At 39.1% G+C, this 27,829-nt stretch overlaps 1 protein-coding gene and 1 long non-coding RNA gene across 2 annotated transcripts in view; both read left to right on the top strand.

The window, feature by feature from the left end:
• Positions 1-27,829, top strand: part of Sytbeta (Synaptotagmin beta) — a 924,592-nt gene that overhangs the window by 374,935 nt on the left and 521,828 nt on the right. The window lies entirely within an intron of this gene.
• LOC136864361 (uncharacterized) lies at positions 1,505-22,843 on the top strand. The gene is made up of 5 exons (XR_011017836.1): positions 1,505-1,773; positions 1,869-1,943; positions 2,543-2,603; positions 21,501-21,613; positions 21,723-22,843. It is a non-coding gene; the product is annotated as an uncharacterized lncRNA (long non-coding RNA).

The raw sequence follows: 27,829 nt of genomic DNA, 5'->3' as shown, positions 1-27,829 counted from the left end.
ATGGTACCTAACTTAACCACGACCGCTTCTTTCCCTCTTATTTGTCTATCCGTTCGAATCATCCCATACCCTACAAGGCCCCTCTTCAGCATAGCAGGTGAGGCCGCCTGGTCGAGGTACTGGTCCTCCTCCCCAGCTCTATCCCCCGACCCAAAGTCTCATGCTCCAGGACACTCCCCTTGAGGGGGTAGAGGTGGGATCCCTCGTTGAGTCCGAGGGAAAATGCAACCCTGGACAGTAAACAGGCTACAACTAGCCTGGTGTAAGGCAGACCCTCCGACGAGTGTGGGCGGCATCTGCCGTGTATAAGAAACTCCGATTTCTTGTGGTGAAGGACAGTGTTGTGTGTAGTGTATGAGTTGCTGGGAAATTGTCGACAGCACAAACGCCCAGTGCCCGAACCAAGGAAATGAACCATTTAAGATTAAAATCGCCGACCTGAACGGAAATCGAACCCGGTGCCCTCTGAAACCACCCACCCACAATCACAGAGAGAGAAAGAGAGAAGGCTACGCGATACGTATCGAAACACATTTTCGCAGCCCTGAAGATACTCTTTTCATAAATTCCCATTTTCATACTAGGCAAGTGATGGGTCCGTACTAAATTGAGATAATGCTATAATGCTATGAGATAATGCATAATGATTTTAGCTCCTGATTAGACACATTTTATAGAGTTCTATGGCTCAAGCGGCAACGCGCAGGCTTCTCACCACTGGGTTTCGTGGTTCAAATCCCGATCACACCATTTCTGCTAATGAAATGAAAGCCTACAAAGCGGAGGCGGGACAGGTTTTTCTCTGGATAGGTACTCCGGTCTTTCCTGTCATCTTTCATTCCAGCAACGTTTCATTTCATCTGTCAGTCATTAATCATTGACCCAGAGGAGTCCGAAAGGTTTCGGCAGCCGGCCGAATTCGTATCCTCCGATGGGGGCTATATTTATTCCATTCCTGAGCCGGTCGAATGACCAGAAGCAGGTTGTGGATTTTCATTGGACAACTTCTGAAAATGTTGTTTTATGAAAATCCGTCTACCGGTAATTGAATTTCCTGTGAACAGTGGAGTTTAATTCTTATAAGAGATAGGGTGGTACTAAATAAGTATAGAAAAAAAGATTAGAAATTTCACTATCCAATGTAAAAACAAGATGAAACTCACACAAATGCTCAGTCTAGTTTTAAATGTCGATAAATAAATAGTACCGTACCGGTAGGCCTACTCTTTAAAAATATAAAATATAGGAGAAGCAATGCTACTGTTGATGACCAATTTATATTACAATCCCAGGACTGGTGACCTGGATGTTAGGCCCCTTTAAACCACAAGCATCATCATCATATTACAATGCTCTGTATCATGCAGCTTGCATCATCTATGGCCCAAAGCTAGAACTACTCTTCTCTGCCGCACCGCCGTCTCGATCCTCTTAATCGAGACGGCGGTGCTCTGCCGGAAGTGAGCGAAGATGCAACCAGACGTGACGTGTGATCTACCAGGTACGGTAACCTTTCTCGCATCGAAGAAGCAATATGCTCCAACAACATTCTTGTGTACACGAAGTTAAATATTTTCATTTTCATTTGGAATATTACTCCATTTCTATTCACTGAGAATAGCTGGTCCATGTCGTGTTTCTTTCTTGAGGTAATTCGGAAATCTTCAATTTCGTGTGAGAATGTGACGTACGAACAGCTGATCCGTAACAGCTGTAGCCAACAACATGGAGCTCTCAGTTTGTTTTCATGCTGTTTTTACCTCGAGGCAGTTGGTTAGTATGTACAGTATTTATTCAGTCTAGTGTTATATTAGTGTATCCAAGCGTATTGATTTTGTTTGACTTATCTTTGTGATGTGTGATTTCAGACAGCAGATACTGGTTTGTGTACATCGAATGTGGGATCGAGAATTTCGCGTGCCGGTCTACATGTATTATTACTGGTGAGCGAAACTTTGATACTTTAAGTGTGCGGCTTTAAATGTTTTTTTTTTCCCCACCCATTTTCAAAATAATTAGTTGGCTACTTAATTTTTGAAGTTTTAAAATTACAAGTAGCCTATAATATAATAGGCATATTTTTAATGTGTAAAACGGTAGTTTGCCAATGTGGTTTGTTGCTTTTTTGAAATGATAAAATTAACGTACATTTGCAAGTGGAAATGATTCAGCTGGCTTTTCTAAATATTGGAGAACCTTAACAATGTATTTTAAATATCACAGAAGTTACTACAGAGGTTGACTTACGTTGTTACCTTTGATTTATAGGAACGTTGACTGTTCCTTAACTACCGGTATACACATTCCTGTCCTGTGCTTACCTGTTCCTGTTTGTTCTCATACTACATGTAATTTATAGGATAATGCCCTTAGCTCCTAATTAGACAAGTTCTGAAAATGTTGTTTTATGAAAATATGTTTTACTGAATTTCCTGTTTACAATGGAATGAGCATATTCAAAAGTGATGCCTGTTTTTATTCTTGTAATAATACATTGCATGTATACTGTAGTACTAAATGTGTATAAATTTTCTTTTTCCAGATTATATGCATGGCATATGAAAGTGTCTAACTCTGGAGATGAAGCTGATGTTACTAAGAATGTAAGTTTGATAAGGTAAAACTACACGTGGGTGGATGCCATTGAGCTACATGTTGCTGAGGCCAGCTAGTGCTTCATTGCCGCTTAGCATAAGAAATAATGATTGTTTAATGTGTAGGCCTATACTCGTCCACATGATTGAAGTAGGTTTTTTTTACGTCACACCGACACAGATAGGTCTTATGGTGCTGATGGGATAGGAAATGGCTAGGAGTGGGAAGGAAACTATTTCAGGGCTGCCGACAGTGGGGTTGGAACCTATCATCTTCCAAATGCAAGCTCACAGCTGTGCGCCCCTAACCACATAGCCAACTCGCTCGGTGACTGAAGTCTAACTGCCTTGTTTTACTTGGCTTATCTTCTGTAATTAGACCAGTAATGAACCAACCACCAGAATTTAACCATTGTGGACCAATGGTAGTGAATTAAAACAAACAAAACACACATGCACAAAGCCTAACCGCTGAAAGCAGACCAATCATCTGTCACTTTGTACAAATGCACTGTGACAGTTTTAACAAGATCAGGACTTATTTCAGAACAAAACTGTCTTTTCAAAACCTAGATAATAGTAATGTATGTTCCTCAAATTACTGTTTTATGATGTGTAGTTGCTTTCTGAAAATTTCAAATAATAGACCTGCACATAATGCAGTCACAACGTATAAACACTTTTAAAAGTAAATAAGAAACTACATCCTATCTTTACTGATATTTCTGCTTGCTGTTGAACTCCTCAGCAATTTATTTTGTGTCGAGAAAATGACAAAAATACAGGCATGTAAATTAATAGTTTGTTTTCAGCATCAGTTCACTTTCTAGTGTTGCCATTGACAAACGGTTTCTCTCAACTCATCAGAGTTCCTTTACTAAGTTCTTGCATTGATTGACACGGAACTGATATCCGACCACTTTTATATCGTCAGTTATGTTGGCTTCAAAACATTACTTCCAATTAAAACCTCACATTTTTGTAGACTATCACCGAGTGGAGTGGCTATGGAGTCAAAAAAAAAAAAAAATGCTGCCTTTGAGAGACGAGTGGATTCGAACCCCATCGTTGGCTGTCCTGGGAATATTTTGCTGTGGTTTTCCATTTTTACTTCCAAGGAAATGACAGAACAGTTCTTATTCATAGCCATAGGCCACAGCTGATTCCTTCCACCTCCTTACCCATTCTCCATCATTCATTTCATCTTCATTAAATCCTCAACTGAAGCTTGAGCAAAAGTTGCCACCCTAGGTTTGTAACATTATAAGGAAGTATAAATAATGCAAATCTTGCTTGAAATTCCTTACAGAGGAGAGATGTGTACGTAGCGATGTCTAAGAACATACCAGCCTGCCCCCAGAAGTACGTTTACTTTTGTAACCTAATAAAGAGCAGCACCTGCCATTGTCCATTGCTAAGTACCAGTAGTTACTTACATTCCTATTGGCTAAAGTGAAAAGGGATTCTCATCAGTGATGATAATTAGATTGAGTTACCAACCCAGGCAATCAATCAATCAATACTGATCTGCATTTAGGGCAGTCGCCCAGGTGGCAGATTCCCTATTTGTTGTTTTCCTAGCCTTTTCCTAAATGATTTCAAAGAAATTGGAAATTTATTGAACATCTCTCTTGGTAAGTTATTCCAATCCCTAACTCCCCTTCCTATAAATGAATATTTGCCCCAGTTTGTCCTCTTGAATTCCAACTTTATCTTCATATTGTGATCTTTCCTACTTTTATAAACGCCATTCAAACTTATTCGTCTACTAATGTCATTCCACGCCATCTCTCCGCTGACAGCCCGAAACATACCACTTAGTCGAGCAGCTCTTCTTCTTTCTCTCAATTCTTCCCAACCCAAACATTGCAACATTTTTGTAACGCTACTCTTTTGTCGGAAATCGCCCAGAACAAATCGAGCTGCTTTTCTTTGGATTTTTTCCAGTTCTTGAATCAGGTAATCCTGGTGAGGGTCCCATACACTGGAACCATACTCTAGTTGGGGTCTTACCAGAGACTTATATGCCCTCTCCTTTACATCCTTACTACAACCCCTAAACACCCTCATAACCATGTGCAGAGATCTGTACCCTTTATTTACAATCCCATTTATGTGATTACCCCGATGAAGATCTTTCCTTATATTAACACCTAGATACTTACAATGATCCCCAAAAGGAACTTTCACCCCATCAATGCAGTAATTAAAACTGAGAGGACTTTTCCTACTTGTAAAACTCACAACCTGACTTTTAACCCCGTTTATCAACATACCATTGCCTGCTGTCCATCTCACAACATTTTCGAGGTCACATTGCAGTTGCTCACAATCTTGTAACTTATTTATCACTCTATAGAGAATAACATCATCCGCAAAAAGCCTTACCTCCGATTCCACTCCTTTACTCATATCATTTATATATATAAGAAAACATAAAGGTCCGATAATACTGCCTTGAGGAATTCCCCTCTTAATTATTACAGGGTCAGATAAAGCTTCACCTACTCTAATTCTCTGAGATCTATTTTCTAGAAATATAGCAACCCATTCAGTCACTCTTTTGTCTAGTCCAATTGCACTCATTTTTGCCAGTAGTCTCCCATGATCCACCCTATCAAATGCTTTAGACAGGTCAATCGCGATACAGTCCATTTGACCTCCTGAATCCAAGATATCTGCTATATCTTGCTGGAATCCTACAAGTTGAGCTTCAGTGGAATAACCTTTCCTAAAACCGAATTGCCTTCTATCGAACCAGTTATTAATTTCACAAACATGTCTAATATAATCAGAAAGAATGCCTTCCCAAAGCTTACATACAATGCATGTCAAACTTACTGGCCTGTAATTTTCAGCTTTATGTCTATCACCCTTTCCTTTATACACAGGGGCAACTATAGCAACTCTCCATTCATCTGGTATAGCTCCTCTGACCAAACAATAATCAAATAAGTACTTCAGATATGGTACTATATCCCAACCCATTGTCTTTAGTATATCCCCAGAAATCTGATCAATTCCAGTCGCTTTTCTAGTTTTTAACTTTTGTATCTTATTGTAAATGTCATTGTTATCATATGTAAATTTTATTACTTCTTTGGCCTTAGTCTCCTCCTCTATCTCGACATTATCCTTGTAACCAACAATCTTTACATACTGCTGACTGAATACTTCTGCCTTTTGAAGATCCTCACATACACACTCCCCTTGTTCATTAATTATTCCTGGAATGTCCTTCTTGGAACCTGTTTCTGCCTTAAAATACCTATACATACCCTTCCATTTTTCACTAAAATTTGTATGACTGCCAATTATGCTTGCCATCATATTATCCTTAGCTGCCTTCTTTGCTAGATTCAATTTTCTAGTAAGTTCCTTCAATTTCTCCTTACTTCCACAGCCATTTCTAACTCTATTTCTTTCCAGTCTGCACCTCCTTCTTAGTCTCTTTATTTCTCTATTATAATAAGGTGGGTCTTTACGATTCCTTACCACCCTTAATGGTACAAACCTGTTTTCGCATTCCTCAACAATTTCTTTAAACCCATCCCAGAGTCTGTTTACATTTATATTTACCGTTTTCCACCGATCATAGCTACTTTTTAGAAACTGCCTCATGCCTGCTTTATCAGCCATGTGGTACTGCCTAACAGTCCTACTTTTAAGACCTTCCTTTCTATCACATTTATTTTTAACTACCACAAAAACAGCTTCATGATCACTAATACCATCTATTACTTCAGTTTCCCTATAGAGCTCATCTGGTTTTATCAGCACGACATCCAGGATATTTTTCCCTCTGGTTGGTTCCATCACTCTGAATCAGCTGTCCTTCCCATATTAACTTATTTGCCATTTGTTGGTCATGCTTTCTGTCGTTCGCATTTCCTTCCCAATTGACATCTGGCAAATTCAGATCTCCCGCTACAATCACATTTCTTTCCATGTCGTTTCCCACATAGCTGACTATCCTATCAAATAATTCTGAATCCGCGTCAGTGCTACCCTTTCCCGATCTGTACACTCCAAATATATCAAGTTGCCTATTATCTTTAGAAATGAGCCTTACACCTAGAATTTCATGTGTCTCATCTTTAACTTTTTCGTAGCTTACAAATTCTTCTTTCACCAGAATGAACACTCCGCCTCCCACCCTTCCTATCCTATCTCTACGATACACACTCCAGTGCCGTGAGAAAATTTCTGCATCCATTATATCATTTCTCAGCCATGATTCAACTCCTATTACAATATCTGGTGAATATATATCTATTAAATTACTTAATTCTATTCCTTTCCTTACAATACTTCTACAGTTCAACACTAACAATTTTATGTCATCCCTACTTGATTTCCAGTTCCCTGTTCCCTTATCACCGCTCCCTAGGCCATCCCGTTTCCCTGAATGTACCTCCCTATTACCCTTCCAAACAAATTTCCTAACTTATACGTACCACTGCGGTTTAAATGAAGGCCATCTGAGCGCAGATCCCTATCTCCTACCCATCCATTTGGATCTAGAAATTTCACTCCCAGTTTCCCACATACCCACTCCATAGTCTCATTTAAATCCCCAATCACCCTCCAGTCAGTATCCCTTCTACACAGTATTCCACTAATAACAATCTCCGCTTTCTTAAACTTCACCCGTGCTGCATTTACCAGATCCCACACATCTCCAACTATGTTGGTACTTATATCAGCTTGCCTTACGTTGTTGGTACCAACGTGAAACACTACCACCTTCTCCTTCCCCTCCTCTCTCTCTTCTACTTTCCTCAACATCTGCCTCAACCTAATTCCTGGATAACACTCTACCCTGGTACCCTTTCCTCCACACACTTTCCCCACGTGTCTAACGATGGAATCTCCCATGACCAGAGCCTCAACCCTACCCACCTTGTTTGATCCCCTCCCCTCCTGGTCAGCCCTATCTTTCCTGATAACTGCAGAAGCTACTTCCTCCTCCCTTTTCTCCTCCCCATGACCCTGTTCCACCTGTCTTTTCCTATCACCTACTCTACATTTTCCTTTCCTACCTTTTCCCTTCCTCCTACTCCCACACATCTCAGCAACAGTTCCCTGTCCCTCATCTTCCCTCTGTTGTTCTACCTGGAGTGACTCGTACCGATTTTGCACAGACACCTGTCCTGAATTCTGATCCTGAATAGAGCTCTTAGCCTGCAATCTCCTTCCCCTTAGAACATTAGACCACCTGTCTTCTACAACTCCTCCCTTTCCTTCCCCTCCCTCTTGTACACCTACTGTAACCTGTACGTTGTTTGAGGGAGTCCTATCTTCCTTCCTGTCTTCTGTGAGAATCCTAATTATCTCCCTCAAACTTTCCAACTCCTCCCTCATACCCCTCAATGCCTCGCCACACCTACAGAAACTACACTCGCGCTCCTTAGCCATTCTTTACGGGGGGGAAAAATGAAATTAAAAATAAAATAACTTATTTGCAAAAAATAAATGAATGGAGGGATATATTGTCTGGGATAGTACACAACAATAAGGTAATTAATATACGACTACACTACAATACTACTTAGTCGTGCTCTATTTTTTTATCCTACAACCCCTGACAGGATAAAAACTGCTGTTAATTACTGAATATCGAAAGTAATAGCCTACACAAGAACTACACAATTCCAAACTGCAGTTAAGCCTATTCTAATTACAACAACAGTATTTTAGTACGAGTTTCTACGGATACCTCTACTACACCAGTACTACACAAATATTTTACAATAATAAAATAATCACACTAAATTCTAATAGGATATTACTCGTATACTACTGTACAGTACACTACAGTAATGTTAAACTACTTTCAGACGTATCCTAATTACGGAACCGTACCGTATGTCACTAAACTAAGCACAACAGAAATGAAATTTGCAAGAACTACTGTACTCAAAGATTACCAACGAAGCTAAATGCTTAGACAAATTATTATTAGTATTACGGTCTAATAGATACACACGAAAAATAACACACGAATATAGCAGGCAAGATACGGCACTATCTAAATGTACTGTATCTATACTACAATGTATCTACACTACACTACACTGCGTTTGGTTAAATGCTTAAGTATCGAAAAGATTGCCGTACACGAAGAAAAACACGAATATAACTGGCAAGATACTATCTAATATATTATACCTTATCTTCACTACAATTCTACTGAAATGTGGTTATGTGATTATTACAGCTGGTGGATTACTATTATTTTCCCTACTCCACGGGACGGGGACGGAGAATAAAAGTGTCCTTAATTAGGCCTACTGAAAAATACGAGGTTGTCTACAGTAATTTCTCAAATATTTCTATCAAAACTACTAACTACTACTATTCCAGGGACTTGAACTGCAATTACTGGGATATATGAACTTTATTATTATTAGCTAACCGCTCATAAATACTGAAAGATCGAGGGAGCGAAATATAAATTACGGATACTTTAACTACCTACTTAGAAGTACCAATGAATGGAATACAAGATCAGCTGATTTTTATTGATATTTACTTGACTACACTACACCCTTTGTTCACAACTTAGCCAACAATGCAATATTTGAATATGAGGACCGACAATAATCAATAACAATACAACGACTGTTAACTACACCGTGTAATCTCTTTAACTTCTTTTTAAATGGAGGTTTACAGGCGTATCGTGGTTTTTTTTTAATGTAGTAAATTATTACCTTCGCGATAGTTTGAACGGATATCTATACGAAATACCGGAGAAGTTGCTGCAGAAGTTACGGTACTATTCCTTATGATAACCTACCTTTGTAAGTATAACCAACGAACCTACAGATATTTACAAATATTTTTAAAGTTAATATTATTACCTAAAGTATTTCCTAAACCTAAAATCGAAACAAGGTACACCTAGCTAGCCTACTTAACCTAGAAAACGTAATTTACTGAAGACCAACTGAATTACTTGTTACAAAATTTAAATAAATGTCACTACTCCCAATTTCTACCAACAAGCACTAAACACCACTATATAAACAGCACTAAATGAATCAGATATACACAAAATTTAGCTATTTCAATAGGTTTTCACTACTTTATCACTACAATAATGCAAGAGCTCTCTCAACAGCCAACCGTTCTCAAGCGCATCCAACAATGCAGAATAAAAGCACAAATAAATAGAACATATAAAGGAAACAGTGTGGAAAACAGAACAGCAGATATTTGCGGGAACGTGTCAAATCCAATACACAGCACTCGCCGACATAGAATGCTCTGCTATTGCCCTAGGTCAGGGATGGCAAACCTATGATGCATGCCATTAGATGACACGCGAAGACGACTTCTGTGGCACGTCAGACAACATACTCATATATTTTAAGGTTTTGAACATGTAATAAGCAGGTCGAAAATCTAGCAACATAGCATATTTCAACACTTTAATAAAAAAAGTATGTTACAATTCTATGGCCATATTTATTACAGACGGGCTGAGTGGCTCAGACGGTTGAGGTTCTGGCCTTCTGACCCCAACATGGCAGGTTCGATCCTCGCTCAGGCCAGTGGTATTTGAAGGTGCTCAAATACGTCAGCCTCGCGTTGGTAGATTTATCGGCACGTAAAAGAACTCCTGTGGGTCAAAATTCCGGCACCAGGGCGTCTCCGAAAACTGTCAAAAAGTAGTTAGTGGGACAAAAACAATAAGTTATTTTTATTATTATATTTATTACACTTTTTATCAGGTAAAAAAAATTATACTTTATTCTTAAACTTGACTGTTTTAAAAATGTAATTTTCAGTGATGTTGCAAATTAAAATCATGAAACATTCAATCGAATGGATTCATATATAATGCAGTCTAACACCTAAATGAAGTGAAATGGGAGGGGGGAGGTTCATGATGATTTTACAGGAAAATAACTGATGGCACACTAGACAGTAAAAAAGTAATGACAAAGACCTTAATTGACACGCTAGTCCGTAAAGGTTTGCCATCCCTGCCCGAGGTGAAATAGAATGCGCTGTTATCGTTGGGGAACTAAAAGCTGCTTTCACACCCATAACCTGGGGCTTATGCCCCCGAACTCCCTCGGTCACAGTCCATTGGTTTTGTCACTTACAAGGGGGCATTCCCTACTCATCACCACCGATTTCGCTCAAATTTTTAGAACATGCAGGGCTTCGCTAGAAATGAAAGTACCTGAAGTTGGAACTCCAGATGGCCAATCGTATAGAAAATAAAAATATAAATGTTGACATGGTTCTCGCACCATATAAGCCACTTACGTTAGTGTGCATGCCGAGCAGTTGTTGGAGTAGCGGTAAGAGCTCAGAATGGTAATACGATTGCGGTGGGTGCAACTCCCTGTGTGGAGACTGTTTTTTTTTTTTTTCTGTCAACTTTGATATTATTCATGTTCCAATTAAGCAACGAGGTGAATAATTCATTTTATTTATTTATACACAAAAGGCATAGAAAAGGTAAAAAATTGAGATTTCATTGTCAGACTTTTTCCTTCCTGCGTCAAGAATCAATTGTCTGTGTGCAGCCGCCGGGAGAAACCTTCACTTGTCAGGTGAAAACGAATCTTACAGCGAAACGACTATTCACGTTTATGGCACATTCCCCAAGGAGGAGAGATAGCCAATAAAGAAGAAAAAGAAGAATTTCTGTGTGAGCACGTCGGCAAAGTTCGCAACTCCAAATTTTCTACAATTATGCGCTCATTAAAAAAATGACGTCCTATATGCCTTTTGCATATATTTAAATAAATTAAATAAATTAAAATAAATGAATAATATAAACATTGAGAAAAATGTTCTCGACACAGGGAGTCGAACCCACCGCCATCGAATTACTAGTCCAAGCTTTTACCGCTACGCCAAGAACTGCTCGGCGTGCGCACTAATGTAAATGGCTTATGCGGTGCGAGAGCCGCGTCAACATTTTTATTTTCTATACGCTTGGCCATCTGGAGTTCCCACTTTGGGTACTTTCATTTCTAGCCAAGCCCTGCATGTTCTATAAATATGAGCGAAATCGGTGGTGACGATTGTAAGTGGACCTAACCAATCCAGACCAATCGCTTTGTCACTGACCCGAATTATGAATTAATTCGGCTTTTTAGCCACTGTCCAACATAGAATATGCTGCTATTGCCCTGCAGAATGGTAGAAATGTGAAAGCCGCTTCACAGTCCAATGGTTTTGTCACTAGCTGGAATGGTTTTGTTAATTCAACTACAGAATAATCTTAGTTCCTCAGTAAACAGGTTGGCAGTATTGTTGACCGTCTGACCCCTGCGCGAGAAGTAAACAAACGAGTCATTCCGCGCGTAGCTGAATGTAGTGAGTATTGGGTGGCACGGCGTAAACTATTAATGAAGTTTGCATTGGGAAGATCATCTGGCCATTATGTCATGTAATTTAATCTCGCCTCATTCCCAACCCCATATTAGGACACTGGACAAAGGGGTATGTACACATACACACATTCTTCTAGATCTAGACTATTAGTAGAAACTAAATTATGTGAAACTATCTACTTGGGAATAATAAGGATATTTACCAATCTTGGCTGGTTTTAATCAGGATGCAGGTTCTCAGCAGATAAATTGGGAGAATCCTGTCTAAATCAGGATATCTGTCAATCCTGAATGAGATGCATTACCTGTTATACAGTATATCATGGCATATTATTAATGCTATCACTTAAGTCAAAGCTGTCTGTGGCACTGCACAAACATCATACCACTAGATGTAACTTGAAAATACCTATGTTGGGACACTCCCCCTTTGTGTGTTAGCCGTGATTGGCCATTGAAGTGGATTTAGTATTTAAGGTAGTGTGACTGTTGATCTTCAACATGTGAACGACACACATCTCCTCTCCGTACCATCCTGGGACTCTGCACAGGTATTATTCTTAAATATTTATATGAGTAGCACCAAACTTCCTAGTGTTGTAACATTCAGGGGGATCTTTGATGCCAAAGTGTTAAAAGAAACTAGAGCAGATTAAGCAGAACTTCTGTATTGTCCCATCAGTGTGTGATGGAGGACGATGCTCTCTTGTTGTTATCGCCTTACCCACTTGGTCAGACAGTGCTACCAACCATTACTGAGGCAGAGTTTCTTCATTCGTCTGTGAACGTCCTGGGTGACCAAAAAAAGTAGTCTCAGCAAATAGCTCCACAAAGGTACTACTTGTAACATATCAGTTGTCACAACAGCAGCAGCAACAAGAACAAGAAGTAACTTAGTCATTCATAAGTATTGTTTACAACTTTTTATTGTTTCACAGCTGATCATGAAATACCGTTACATCTGTGTTGAATTCTGGGAGTGACTCTGTTAGTTACCAAATTCATATCAGCCAATAACGGTAGAAGGGACCCTGGCATTAATTAAGGTACAACCCCAGCTTTTGCCTGGTGTGAAAATGGGAAACCAGGTTCCAGACAGTGGGGTTGGAACCAAATGCAAGCTGATAGCTGTGTGTCCCAAACTATGCAGCCTCTTGCTCGGTTAAAATTGTACTATCCGGCTCTCAATCTTAATAACATTAGAATTAAGGTTAAATGATGTAAATCTTACCTGGAAATACTTGTAGAGGAGTGATGTGGTAATTACGTTTCCCAGAGGCTCTCTAACCCACCCACAGAAGTACATTTACTTTTATAAGTATAATGATATATGCACCATTGTCCATAAGTTCAGCAGCTAGTACACTGCCATTGGCTGAGACATATAATGGGAAATGACACCATTCCAAGAAATCAACACAGATGTTCTACCTACCCTTGCAGAAGAAACATCGTATATCAGGAGGTGTGCACGCCTGTAAATAAAAGCTAATTCACAATAACAGTATTTTCCTGTGAAACATACCTTAATGCATTGGATAGTGTAGTTCATTAATTTATGTTTGTTCCACTATCGAACGAAAGTAGAATGCACTGCTGTTACCCTAGGGGAAAGTGTTGCTTAACCTCAGCCCAATGACTAGCCAGACCTAACCAATCCTAACCAATGGTTTTTGCCACTAGCCAAACATAAGAATCTTGTTGCTAGTTTCTAAGTTGGCAGCCTTGTGCAGATCGTATCCAAAGGAAATAAACAAAAGAGTCATGCTGCAGCTAGATGCATGTGCTTCAAGTGGTACCTTGAGGGCCGGATAGTAAAATTTTGCCTTAAATTTGTGTAGGTGTGTGTGAATTTTATCACCATTGGTTTAGGAGTTTTTATTGTGTAGTAGTTGGTAATGACATCTATCTAGGTAAGTATATGCACTGAAATATGAAAGTGATGCCACATTGAATAATTTCAGTGAATTCACCCTGCTACTGAGGAAAATTTCCTCTTTCATCATGTTTGACTGTTAGAGAACAGATACTATTTAGTGTGGGTTTGGCATGTCCCCAGCAGTGGTCCTGAATGCTTCTCCCTCCTCCCTACATGTAATTTGAGGGAGGATTTATAAGATTCGTCTTCTTAAATTTTGTGGGTTTTCTCTGAATTTACTATATCATTCCTTCATCCACCTACTTTGGAAAATGTCTGTAGTTTTATGATATTTTACTATAACAGTAAAGTTACGTGGGGCACATTGGTGGGTCCTCAACAGTGGGAATGAATACTTCTATCTCCCATATGTCATACGAGGTAAGATTTATATGATTCCATATCCCAAGTTATGTATTACAACGTGGGGGACAGTACTGAATTTCTACCGCAGATTCATTGTTATAGTGAATAAATGTGGGTGTTTGACTTTAGACCAAGTATGTCAAAATGCTGGATTGTGTTGAGTCTTATGTTTCATTTGTCTTCATCTTATGCAAGAAGAGCTGAGTAGTTCTGGTTCCATTGTTAGCTTTGGTATAAAATTCAGTAACAGTACAACAGATAAAATACAAAAATGAAAAAGCTGAATCTTGTAAATCTTACCTCGTATTACACGCAGGAGATTAGAATGTTCAGTACCAATGCTGGGGACACACCAATCCACCCTAAATATTATCTTTACTTGCATAGTAAACCACCATGAAACTGAAGATACTTTCCAAAGTAGCCAGATGAAAGAACACAGCTATTGGCTGAAATTATTCAATATCCTATCACACTCAATTCAGTACAGATACTTACCTTGATAGATGTCATTACCGACTATGGCGCATTAAAAACTCAAAACCAGTGATGGTAAATTAATCTACACTTACACTCTCTCTCTCTCTTAGTGTAACCTCATAGGCTGTAAGGAAACCAATAGCTTCACTTCAAAACCTGTTGACAGTTGGTAGCATTGTCACGTGACCTTAGTAAACTGTTAAGAACAGACCATCATCCTCCTTGCCTGCCTTAGCATACTCTCCTGGTGCAAGTCTTGTACCGTTACTGAAGAACTACCCTGGCTTTCTGAGCCCAAGTTGTCAGGTTCATTCCTGGCTCAGTCTGGTGGTATTTGCAGGTGCTCAGATGCGTCGGCCTCATGTTATTAGATTTACCGGGTGGGATGGAAAATCTTATTATTTATTCGCCCGCCTGGTGGCCATGATCATCAGGGCATTGAAGTCTAAACGGTCTGACACTGTGGTTAGCCGGTTCAAGTCCTGTGGGTGGAAGAAAATTTCAACATCAGAATGTTGGTCGGCAGGGCAGGGGAAGTGGTGGTATACAATTTCCAATCACTAGATTGCGTACCAAAAGCCTGGATTAAATTCCAAACCTCTCCGCAGTACTCGTATGGAGTAAGGGTATGTGACGCCATTGATGGTGAATTGTCCATCGGATGTAGACTTTAAGCCTTGAGCGGACCCCTTAGTGCTGTTCGAGAGGAGTAGGCTATGTGCCAGCACCGAGTGTCACCTCTCCCTTCCTACTGTCATATATCACGTCATTCATTTCATTTCATTTCATTAACGCCTCTGATGAGGTTGATGTCAGGAAGGGCATCCTGCCATAAAAAAAACCACCACAACAGATTAATCTCGCCTAATAGGCTATCCACCCCCGTAAAGAAATGGAACAAGGGTTGGACAAACTTTATTATTAATTATTATTATTTAATCCTTTGCATGTTGGGATTTTGTTTTTTGGAGAAGTATGATGGTTTCTAGTTTTTAGACAGGGTTTGTTAATTTTTTTCAAATGTATATACCAATCTTTCGCATGTTTTGTTTAGCTTCTGAGATTCAGATGAAGTTTGATTATTCCCAGATTTTTGATGAGATTTATTTCATTAATTTTATGGAACGCTTGACCCTGACATATTTTTTTACCCACCAATTTATATATACATTGTTATTTAATGGGGAAACAAGTAGGCTATACTGCACAAGGTGGTAGGGGTATGCCTACCAATTTCAACATTCCTGTAAGTGCTGCCCCTAGCAGCAAAAGTGGAATTCTACATTTCCTGTGGGTGAGTTAATTTAATTTTGTTGGATGACATGAAGTGCACCACCGGAGATATTAACATGCCAACAACGATTTGGTGTGCCAAAATTTCTGACAGCCCTTCAGAAATTGACAACCTTAGTTGGGATCAAACCCGAAAGCTTGGGATCCTGAGTCGGACACACTACCAATGACAGCAAGGCAGCTGTTACTGTACTGGTATACATGACATAAGATTGTTACACAGGTGGGAGCACTGAGGATGTGACCATTTTGGCAGTGATTCAATACCGTCTGGCGAAATTATATTGGTCACTGCCAGGGTGGGATGGAATCTGAATAAAGCCACTCATTGAATTAGCATGCTCACACACACATGAATTAATGGTTATGAATTTCATGTTTTTGGTCCGTATTGAACTGAGAATAATATATAAGTAAGAATAATAACGTAAACGTTTCCACCTTTTCAATACTAAAATATATTCACAAAATTATAAATTACACGGTACTAGTTTCGACCCATCTAGGGGTCATCATCAGCTGTATTGGAGCAAAGATCACTTTTGGCGAAATCTTAAGAAAATGTTATTTTAAAGAATAACAAGTGAAATGAGATGTTATTATGGTAATAGTTAATAATACAAGGAATATACGTACTAAGAGGTTTTTAACAAAGAATAAAGTATAAATGGGTTGTTGTAAAAATTATAATTATGGAAATCAGTAAGTTCTTGTATTGAAATGACATATATAAAATTATATATGGCTTAGGAAGAGGGCTTAAGGTGGGGCTGAAGGGTGCGGGAGAAAGTGTAATTGTCTTGGAAAAGTACCTTTGATTAAATTTAGGATATTTTATTGCGTTAGTGTACACTAACAGGGTTTCAGCCATCGGCCAACACATGCAAGATTATAACCATAATTTCACCAATATTGAACAAGACATGGACATCCTCGTATTAGCAAACAAGGGCCCTTTACTCAACATAATGGAAAATTACTACATACACCTAGACCAATACTTTAATGCCAGTCACAATCTCAATGAAATCTCAGAGAAACCCAACATACTTTTCGATCTATTTATCACTTTCCTCAGAAACAATAATGCAGCCAACCTAAACTCAATCCTAAATTTAATCAAAGGTACTTTTCCAAGACAATTACACTTTCTCCCGCACCCTTCAGCCCCACCTTAAGCCCTCTTCCTAAGCCATATATAATTTTATATATGTCATTTCAATACAAGAACTTACTGATTTCCATGATTATAATTTTTACAACACCCCATTTATACTTTATTCTTTGTTAAAAACCTCTTAGCATCCGGGAGATAGTAGGTTCGAATCCCACTATCGGCAGCCCTGAAGATGGTTTTCCGTGGTTTCCCATTTTCACACCAGGCAAATGCTGGGGCTGTACCTCAATTAAGGCCACGGCCGCTTCCTTCCAACTCCTAGGCCTTTCCTATCCCATCGTCGCCATAAGACCTATCTGTGTCGGTGCGACGTAAAGCCACTAGCAAACAAACAAAAAAACCTCTTAGTATGTATATTCCTTGTATTATTAACTATTACCATAATAACATCTCATTTCACTTGTTATTCTTTAAAATAACATTTTCTTAAGATTTCGCCAAAAGTGATCTTTGCTCCAATACGGCTGATGATGACCCCTAGATGGGTCGAAACTAGTACCGTGTAATTTATAATTTTGTGAATATATTTTAGTATTGAAAAGGTGGAAACGTTTACGTTGTTATTATTCTTACTTACATATGAATTGCTATTTTTGATTTAGAATATATGATTTTGGTGCTGTATTTCAGGAGACTTATCGTTGGGATGCTTCAGAATTAATATTAAACATATCTCAACTACCTTTGTTGCCTTCATTGTTTTTCAAAGTCGTTGAAAGTTGGTATCTTCCTCCGATTTCTATAACATCAATATTTTATCTCAGTATTTCAATGTTTGGATCAATCAATCATTGAGTCGTCATTGATCTGCAATTAGGGCTGTTGCCCAGGTGGCAGATTCCTTGTAGATTGTTTAGCTAGTCTTTTCTTAAATGATTTCAAAGAACTTGGAAATTTATAGAACATTTGCCTGGTTACTATTCCAGTCCTTAATTCCTCTTCCTACAAATGAATATTTTCCCCAATTTGTCATTTTAAATTCTAACTTTATCTTCATATTGTGATCTTTCCTAACTTTAAAGGCTCCATTCAAGGTTATTTATCTACTAATGTCATGCCATGCCATCTCTACATACCGCTTAGTTGAGCAGCTTTTCTCCTTACTTCCTAATCTTTTCCAGCCCAATGATTATAACATTTTTGTAACTCTACTCATGTGTCTGAAATAGCCCAGAACAAATCCTGCTGCTTTCCTTTGGATCCTTTTCCAGCTCTATAATCAAGTAATCCTGGTCAGGGTCGCATACACTAGAACCATACTCAATTTGGGATCTTACCAGAGACTTACACGCCCTCTCTGTTACATCCTTACTACAACCCCTAAATACCCTCATAAGCGTATCGAGATATCTGTAACCTTTAGTTACAACCCCTCTAATGTGATTATGCCAGTGTTTATCTTTCTTTATATTAACACCTAGGTACTTACAGCAGCCCCATAATTAAAAATGAAGGGACTTTCCCTCTTGGTGAAACTTACAGCCTGACTTTTAACCCCTTTTACTATCATACTGTTGTCTGCTGTCCATTTCACATCATTGGCTTTTTTTTTTTTTGTACAGCCGCTCATAATCTTGTGACATTTATTACTCCATACAGTACAAACTTATCCACAAAAGGCCTTATCTCTGATTCCATTTCTTTATTTGTATCATATATATATATATTCAATTTATCACAGTAACTACGTGACACATCGTAATTGAATTTCCACTAATATGAGATTAGTGACAACGGAAACACACACAAAAAAATATGAAATGATAATACCTTACCTATATCCAGCAGAGTACTTTCATACTGAACACGCAGTCTTAATTTCTCACACATAACTGTTGTTCACAACTATGCAGCACTCCACTACTGTAAACTACTGTAGTTAAAGAAATCAAAATGAAAGAGAAGTACACAAAGACCTAATTGCATCAAGATTCACTACTACTGTTACAACAGCCCTTGGAATGAGCCATGATGGGTCAAAACAAGATAACGAAGGAGCTATTTTAGTTTTAAACAGCTGTGTGATAGCTACAGTATTACTGTTTAGATCCTTCTGGTATGCAAGCTACCTGAATCTCCGGGAATTCTGTAGCTGCCGAGTTCCCCCAGAGTTGCTCAGTAAGCCCATCCCTCATGTAAGTACACAGCAATAAACACTATTGCTTGCTATGCTTACACAACTGTTCAATCTTCATATGGCAGTAACAGGTGTTCCCAACTACTTTTATCCTTGATTATCGTAGTACCAGGAGGAATGCACACCACTGAGATTTGAAAAGGCAATCATAATGGGGAGATTTATCGTTAATACAAGTATAGTTCAATCAAGAGGAATTTCACATTGAATTAATGGAATAAATGCCAGGAACAGAAGGTTTTATCGTTACAGAAGGGATTATCATTTTATTGGTAATTGTGTAGAGATTTTACTTCATATCCACCCCTACAGCTGTTGCTGGGAAACTGCATATCTGACTGGCCCAAACAGCCACTTCTATTTGAGAGAAACTGGCAAAGTTGTATCACAGAAGACGTGATAGTTTGCCAAAGTAGGTCAGGGCCCTGATCCTGGTATATAACAAAAAAAAAAGTCTAATAATACATTGATAAAATACAAATTTTAACTATTTAAAAATAATCATTAAGATTATTTTATGTCCATTGAAACAAATCACCCCCACCTGCACGGTTGCTAGGTAACATTGTCTGACCGTCCATCCATCTTATTGATTACTTTTAAATGGTTAAAATTTGTATTTTATCAATGTGTTATTAGAAGATTTTTCGTTATACAGTATATACCGGGATCAGGGCCCTGACCTACCTTGGATTAAGTTACTTCTAGCTGATGATGCTCACTAAGCGTGAGGGAAACATGTCCCAATTATAATATGTATTAATGGTTTTATCCTAAATATAAAGGATTGTCATGTATTGGAAAGGTAGTTTTTATTAATATAATAACTTCTTATTCTGAAATCCAATACAGTTTTATAATGAGATTCATAACTTGCAAATCAGATACAGTGCCATAACTGAAATACTTATTTGATAACTGTTTGCATGAATGAACTATACCAAATACATGGAGAATTACTATAGAAGCCCCAGTGAGCATCATCAGCTAGAAGTAACTTAATCCAAGGTAGGTCAGGGCCCTGATCCCGGTATATACTGTATAACGAAAAATCTTCTAATAACACATTGATAAAATACAAATTTTAACCATTTAAAAGTGATAAACATAAAACACATAATTAGAGGTCAGTCAGCTTAACATATGTTGCATGTAAGATCTCGGAAAGCATTGTTTCTGATTAAATTAGAAACATTTGCAAAATTACTACCTGATTAATAAGAACGTTAGAGATATAGTAAAAGAGGAGTCAATGCAGAACAGGCTACAGGTAGGAAAGGATACCCAGGGAGATGCACAAAATGGAGATAACAGAAAAATAACCAAGAGGTGGGCCAGGAAAAAGGTGGATAAAAGGAGTGGAGATGTGTGTGAAGAGGAGAGGAATGGGCAAGAGTGAAGACAGAGAAGTGGTGGGAAGACAAAAGGAGACATAGAGGGTATGTTCCAAGCGGACCTGGCCAGCAGCTGGTAAATACATATGATGATGATCTGGTTTGATAGAAGGCAGTTCAGGTTTAGGAAAGGTTATACCAGTGAGGCTCAGCTTGTACAATTCCAGCAAGACACAGCAGATGTTTTAGATTTAGGAGGTAAAATGGGCTGTATTTCTATTATATATCCAAGGCTTTAGATAGGTTAGATCAGGGATGGTGAATCTTTTCCAACTAATGTCCCACTTTGGGTGCGGGTCAAAAACTGGAAATGAAATAACATGAAATATTATAATATTATTGGCATTGCTCTATTTAAATCAGCTTGTATTATTGTTATTTTATTTTCAAAATTTCATGTTGTCGGCTACCGAAGTTCCTGCCGCAATATGCGTGTACAATTTAAATAGTGGTGCCTGATCTGTACAGGTGCTTGTTTTACTTTTTCTCTTATATCTAACATTTATATTTTTCCTTACAAGACTTGCATTTTCTCTGGAAGTACCAGTTCCTTTATCATTGAAATTTCAGCAAGAGTTCTTTCATAGTGGTGCATCAGTTTGAACTAAAAGAAATTAGTAAGATTTCCACTATCAATAATTTTTGTAACCCTTCAGAAAAAAAAGTATTAAAGAAGGAAATTGTACAGAAAAATAACTTTGCAAAGTAATGTACTCATTGCTCCATAAATGTATTGTATATGGCAAAAATTGCATTCATATTCATTTTTATGGTTCCAGGTGTATTAACCAGTAGTGGTGGTTAGTACCCCCTTAAGTGAAAAAGAACCATATTATGTTCTCCAAGATACTGCTATGGAGCATACAGCCAATACAAGGTGTCCGGGTTAAAGGTATAGTAATATAAAATGTAATAAATTGAGAAGTAATGGAGATATTTACTGGTGATTTGTTTGTATAAGTAGGGTAACTAAAATTTTTTTTTTCTGTGTTCGCTTGCAGCAGGTGGTACCATGTGCCCATGCGCATAACTGTGTTGTTCATGAGAAACGCATGCACCAGTAGCCATGTAGACTCCACAGCTGAAGGTGTTCTGTGTGTTTTCTCTCACGGAGCTAAAATCTATTACACTGGTACCACGTAGATTTCAGCATGAGTATGGACTCCTACCAACTGACAATTTTCCCACTTACGTAACAATCAAGAAATGGGACGGGCACCTTCGGGAATCTGGGAGCTTGTTGTCAATGTCGAACCACCATGCCAAGCATGCAGTTCCAGAGGCTACTGTTGAATTAATCCAAGAATTCTTCAAGTGGGGCCCTTGTAAGTCAATCCAACAAGCAAGTAGGTACAAACTACAGCTTCATCAGAAAATCAAACCTCGGAACAGGCCGCGACGAAAGGCACTCAGACAATTCTGGCAAAAATTGATGGAAACGAGGCATTCCTCAATTCTGTCTGTTTCTCGGACGAGGCTACATTCCCTACTGCCTTCACGGTAAACAAGCACAATTGCCGCATAAGCGGAACTGAATCCCCCTCCCCACCTAGAGATAGAGTATGAACAGGACTCTCCGAGAGTGAGTGTGTGGCGTGGATTGTTGAAAGACAGGGTTATAGGCCCGTTCGTCTTCGCGGAGTCTACAGTTAATGAAACACATTACCTAGACATGTTGGAGCTGTATGTTGTGCCACAAATTCCTGGTGACGTGATCTTTCAGCAAGATGGTGCACCATGCCATTATGCGAAAATTGTGAGGGATTTCTTGACTCATGAGGTCCCAGATCTCTGAATTAGGAGAGGTAGTCCATTAATTGTTTTGCCCTCTAGAAGCCCGACCCTGACATTACGCCACTTGATTTCTTTCTCTGGGGGTTTGTCAAGAATCGAGTGTACCAGATGCCAGTTCGTAATCTACCAGATCTGCAGCATCACATTCGTGCAGCTATCGCAGTTTTATGCCTACAATGCTGCAGAACACGTGGAGATAAGTGGAATACAGATTAGATGTCTGTCGCGCCACTGATGGTGCGCATATCAACGTATATTAGGTGTGTAAAGAAACATTTTGAGTTACCCTATTTGTAGAAACAAACTGCCAATAAATATCTCAACTAGTTCTCAAGTTATTAAAGTTTATATTATTATACCTTTAACCCAGACAGCCTTTATTTCTCTTCGGTCTATTGAATTGGAGGCTTGGATCATGTCTAGAAGGTTATTGTCTCCATGGGCACTCAATCTATCGCTGTATAATTTTTAAATTTGGAGATCTGTAAAAGGTAGCATCCCCGAAACAAATTCTCATGGAGTGGAAGAGTTAATTGCCAAGTCAGAATTGCATTGATTTTAAGTTCATTTTTTAAAAGAATCTGTCGGTTATGCATGGAAATGAGTATTCAAGTCCTTCTGGCTCTTTACTGAATAAGGTGAGTTAGTCGAGGTACACCAATATGTATATATGATGAACATTTTACTTCAAGTAAGTTTTCCGGACTCCCAAGACGTAGTACAGTCTCTCTTGTCCATCTTGATGAATAGGTGGGGAGGAATGGATAATCAGAATAATCTGTTCAATTTGTTCTCATGGTATTTTTATGTTCTTGAAGTCTGTACCGGTAACTTTCTTCTGAACTTAACTTCTGGCATTTTTATGTCGAATATCCACACTAATTCTCCAGAGTAAACTATAAATGTCAAATGTAATGTATTTGTGCTTCATAATGGCATGAAGGTTTCTGTTGATTCAAGTGCTGTTTGATAAGGAATATGGAATTGAGGTACAGTCTCTTCCATCTCGCCACTGTCGTTATTGTCCACGGTCAACAATTTGCCACTTTAAAGTCTTTGAATTATTGTGTTATGGTGGTCCACAGTGGGTGGAAGAACCATATATGTACTTGCGGCACAAATCAGTACAAATGGGAAATGATACAAACATTTTAAATGTTACGCTGTGCATACCAGTTTAAATGACTGCATATTAATGAGGACATTTTAAAGGACGAATAACGATGACCACATAAAGGCAAATCCTCGAGTATATTTAGTAAAGTGGAACCTCGATTGTCCATTCCCGGGAACTATGTTTCCCCATATTATTTGTTCAAATTACGTGGTCCCATGAGCATTCTCATTAAATCATGTTTTAAAAATCCTGCATTATCTGTTCCTCTAAGAGATTATTTCCTGGATCAACCGTCCTGAAATTTCAGTCCCATCAACACTAAATCCTCAATCAACCGGGTTCTTTTTGTGTGTATTTTCTTTTTTCGAGAGCCAGCCCCGCGGTGTAGGGGTAGCGTGCCTGCCTCTTACCCGGAGGCCCCAGGTTCACTCCCAGCCAGGTTAGGGATTTTTACCTCCATCTGAGGGCTGGTTCAAGGTCCACTCAGCCTACGTGATTACAATTGAGGAGCTATCTGATGGTGAGATGGTGGCCCTGGTCTCGAAAACCAAGAATAACAGCCAAGGGGATCCGTCGTACTGACCACACGACACCTCGTAATCTGCAGGTCTTCGGGCTGAGCAGCAGTCGCTTGGTAGGCCATGACCCTTTGGGGCTGTTGCACCATGGGGTTTGGTTCTTATGTTTTTTGTTTTGGTGGGTTTTTTTTTTTTTGAGACACGGTATCTTACAAAAGGATGGCTACGACATTACTGGTAACGTCCTGTCATTGCAGTGATTAGAGCAAGTACTATACTGGGGAAGCGATTGGCAATGAACTTGCCTAAGGGACCATCTTAGCATCTCATTCGGCTGGTATTATTTAGGCAATCCTCGGAAATCATAGACCAGAGTGTGTCCACAACAATTGGAAGAAGACAGTGCATTTCGACAGTTTTACTAGAAGATGGAATGAGTTTCGTCAAATGTTCGTACTTTTAAAACATTTACATTATGTCCCGGGTTAGATGTTTGTTTCGCTTATCTTTTTTTTTTTTTTTACTATTTGCTTTACGTCGCACCGACACAGATAGGTCTTATAGGAGTGGGAAGGAAGCAGCCGTGGCCTTAATTAAGGTACAGCCCCAGCATTTGCCAGGTGTGAAAATGGGAAACCATGGATAACCATCTTCAGGGCTGCCAACAGTGGGGCTAGAACCCACTATCTCCCGATTACTGGATACTGGCCGCACTTAAGCGACTGCAGCTATTGAGCTCAGTGTTTCGATTATATCACCGAACAGATTTTCGGCACTTCCGTCCCTATACAATCAATAGGTTTTCAAACAGGAATCAAACGATTATGTTCTTGAGATCAGAACGGATGTTGCACTTTACATAACTGAAGTCACGGAAGGTCTTGGGATTGCCTATTACTGTTTTGGTTTTGATATAAGGCGGGGACTTTTATGTCAAAATGTCCTTATCAATACTGCAGTTATTTTATGCCGGTAAGCACAGCGTAACATTTAAAAAGTTTTGTTTACATTTTCTCTCTCTCCCTCTTTTTCCTCTAGGCGTTTTAACGAAATAAATACCGGACGAGTTGGCCATGCGGTCAAGGGCATGTGGTTGTGAGCTTGCATCCGGGAGATAGTGGGTTCGAATCCCACTGCCGGCAGCCCTGAAGATGGTTTTCCGTGGTTTCCTATTTTCACAACAGGCAAATGCTGGGGCTGTACCTTTATTAAGGCCACGGCCACTTCCTTCCAAATCCTAGGCCTTTCCTATCCCATCATCGCCATAAGACCTATCTGTGTCAGTGCGACGTAGAGCAAATGGTAAAAAAAAAGATATAAGCGAAACAAACATCTAACCCAGGACATAATGTAAATGTTTTAAAAGTACGAACATTTGACGAAACTCATTCCATCTTCTAGTAAAACTGTCAAAATGCATTGTCTTCTTCCAATTGTTGTGGACACACTCTGGTCTATGATTTCCGAGGATTGCCTAAATAATACCAGCCGAATGAGATGCTAAGATGGTCCCTTAGGCAATTTCAGTGCCAATCGCTTCCCCAGTATAGTACTTGCTCTAATCACTGCAATGACAGGACGTTACCGGTAATGTCGTAGCCATCCTTTTGTAAGATAATGTTTCTCGAAAAAATGATTGAGGGATTCTGGGAATAACTGTCTGATTTCTCCCCGTAATATGTCTCACGTCAACTTCATTGTACTGAAATTTCATTATAATGCTTTTGTCCTCATGGATATTGATTCTTGGTGCCATGTACTATTGTATAACTGTCCCTTTCCAAATGCCGGGCAGTATAGTGCATATTCATAATATTGAGACTGATCATCATAAATGATAGATCCCTCACACAAGTCTTTCCTCCACTGGCATCTCAGAAACAATATTATTTGTCTGAATCTGTAGTTTTTCTTTTCAGAGTTTTATAGGAGTAGAGCATCTATAACTCTGAGTACAAGGCTACCAAATACTACTTGAATAGAATTTCCCACCAGGGTCATCTTTTGTGCCTTTTTGGTCATTACAGAAAGACAATATAAAGATGCAAAGAAAGCAGATGAAGCTGTCAACCTCCATATAGCTATACATGAACTAAAGTCTCCTGTAACAAGTAGCCACATTTTATATTAACTAAGAATTTTCAATGGAAATAACCCACCCACACACAGAGCAAAGCCAATGCATTCTATCTATAAGGCATTACTAGATTCTGTCCAGCTCCATGGCTTAATGGTTAGCATGCTGGCCTTTGGTCACAGGGGTCCAGGGTTCAATTCCTGGCAGGGCCAGAAATTTTAACTACCATTGGTTAATTTATTCTGCACGGGTGCCTGGGTGTATGTATTGTCTTCATCATTTCATCCTCATCACGACGCGAAGGTTGCCTACTGATGACAAATCAAAAGACCTGCACCTGGTGAGCCGAACATGTCCTCGGACACTCCCGGCCCTGAAAAAGCCATAGGCCATTTCATTTACTAGTTTCTGTCATACCCTTTTTTAACATTTTCTATTTCTGTAATTTATTTTAACTAGTAATATTTATAGGTGCTAGTAGCGTAATTTTAGCCAGTCTCATGGTCTAGGGACAGCTCAGGCTCAGGTTTCAATTCCTGCTCAGGTCAGAGATTTCTTCCTGAATCTGAGGGCCACTTCAGGGTCCACTTGGTGTGTAAGAGAACAATTGAAGAGCTATTTGATGGTAACATAGCAGCAGCAGTCAAGAAAACCAAGAATAGAGCCCAAGAGGATTTGCCATGCTGACCATGCTTCACCTCGTAATCAGTAGGCCTTTCGGCTGAGAAGCGGTTGCTTGGTAGGCGAAGGCCCTTCAGAGCTGTTGCACCATGTTTTTTAGTTAGCTTCATTTTGAGGTTATCAGAAATGGCATATCTGTAACCTACTTCATTTATTGATCATATAATAATGGTGAGGAGGCAAGCATGATTATTGTTCACTTAAGCTGCCCAAGAAGGCATACATTATTTTCTAGAGGTGAAGTATTTTTGAACCCCACATTGTCTAAATATTCATGTCTAGTATGGAAGATAGCTGTAATCCTTGGGAATTATATTATTTAAGAGACAAAAATGGGAAATTCATGTGGACTATTTATTCATTACTCGGTAGGGGTGCTACATTTAGAATGAGGTCCTGTATCTCATGCTACTGTAGGAGAATTTGAACATTTCAAAGGTGTTTGTGACAGTATTTGCCACATTGTCTCTCATTACTGTTGATTCCCATTCAAATATAGGACATGGCCAGTTAGTGTCCATATTAAATCAGTTGGGCTGCACTGTTATTTCGTAACTGCCTTGTTGTGTTTGGCTAGAGAGTAGGAAGTAGGTTTATCATAAACTCAGGAAATACACTCTTGCCTTCCTGCATTCTACAGTAGCAGGTTGGTTAACAGAGCACTAAAATGAGGCTTACTGAGCACGTGGCAGTATGTTTTTGGGGAGCATAGCTGTAAGCTTACATGTGGGAGATAGTGGGTTCGAACCCCTTGTCACCAGCCCTGATGATGGTTTTCTGTGGTTTCCCATTTTCACATGAGACAAATGCTGGGGCTGTACCTTAAGGCCACATTCGCTTCCTTCTCATTCCTAGCCCTTTCCTGTCTCATCGTTGCCATAAGACCTATCTGTGTTAGTGCAACATAAAGAAAATTGTAAT

Source organism: Anabrus simplex, chromosome 2 (genome assembly GCF_040414725.1).
Source record: "Anabrus simplex isolate iqAnaSimp1 chromosome 2, ASM4041472v1, whole genome shotgun sequence".
Classification (NCBI taxonomy): Eukaryota; Metazoa; Arthropoda; class Insecta; order Orthoptera; family Tettigoniidae; genus Anabrus; species Anabrus simplex.
The sequence above is the reverse complement of the archived record's forward strand: the minus strand, read 5'-3'. Positions and strand labels throughout refer to the sequence as shown.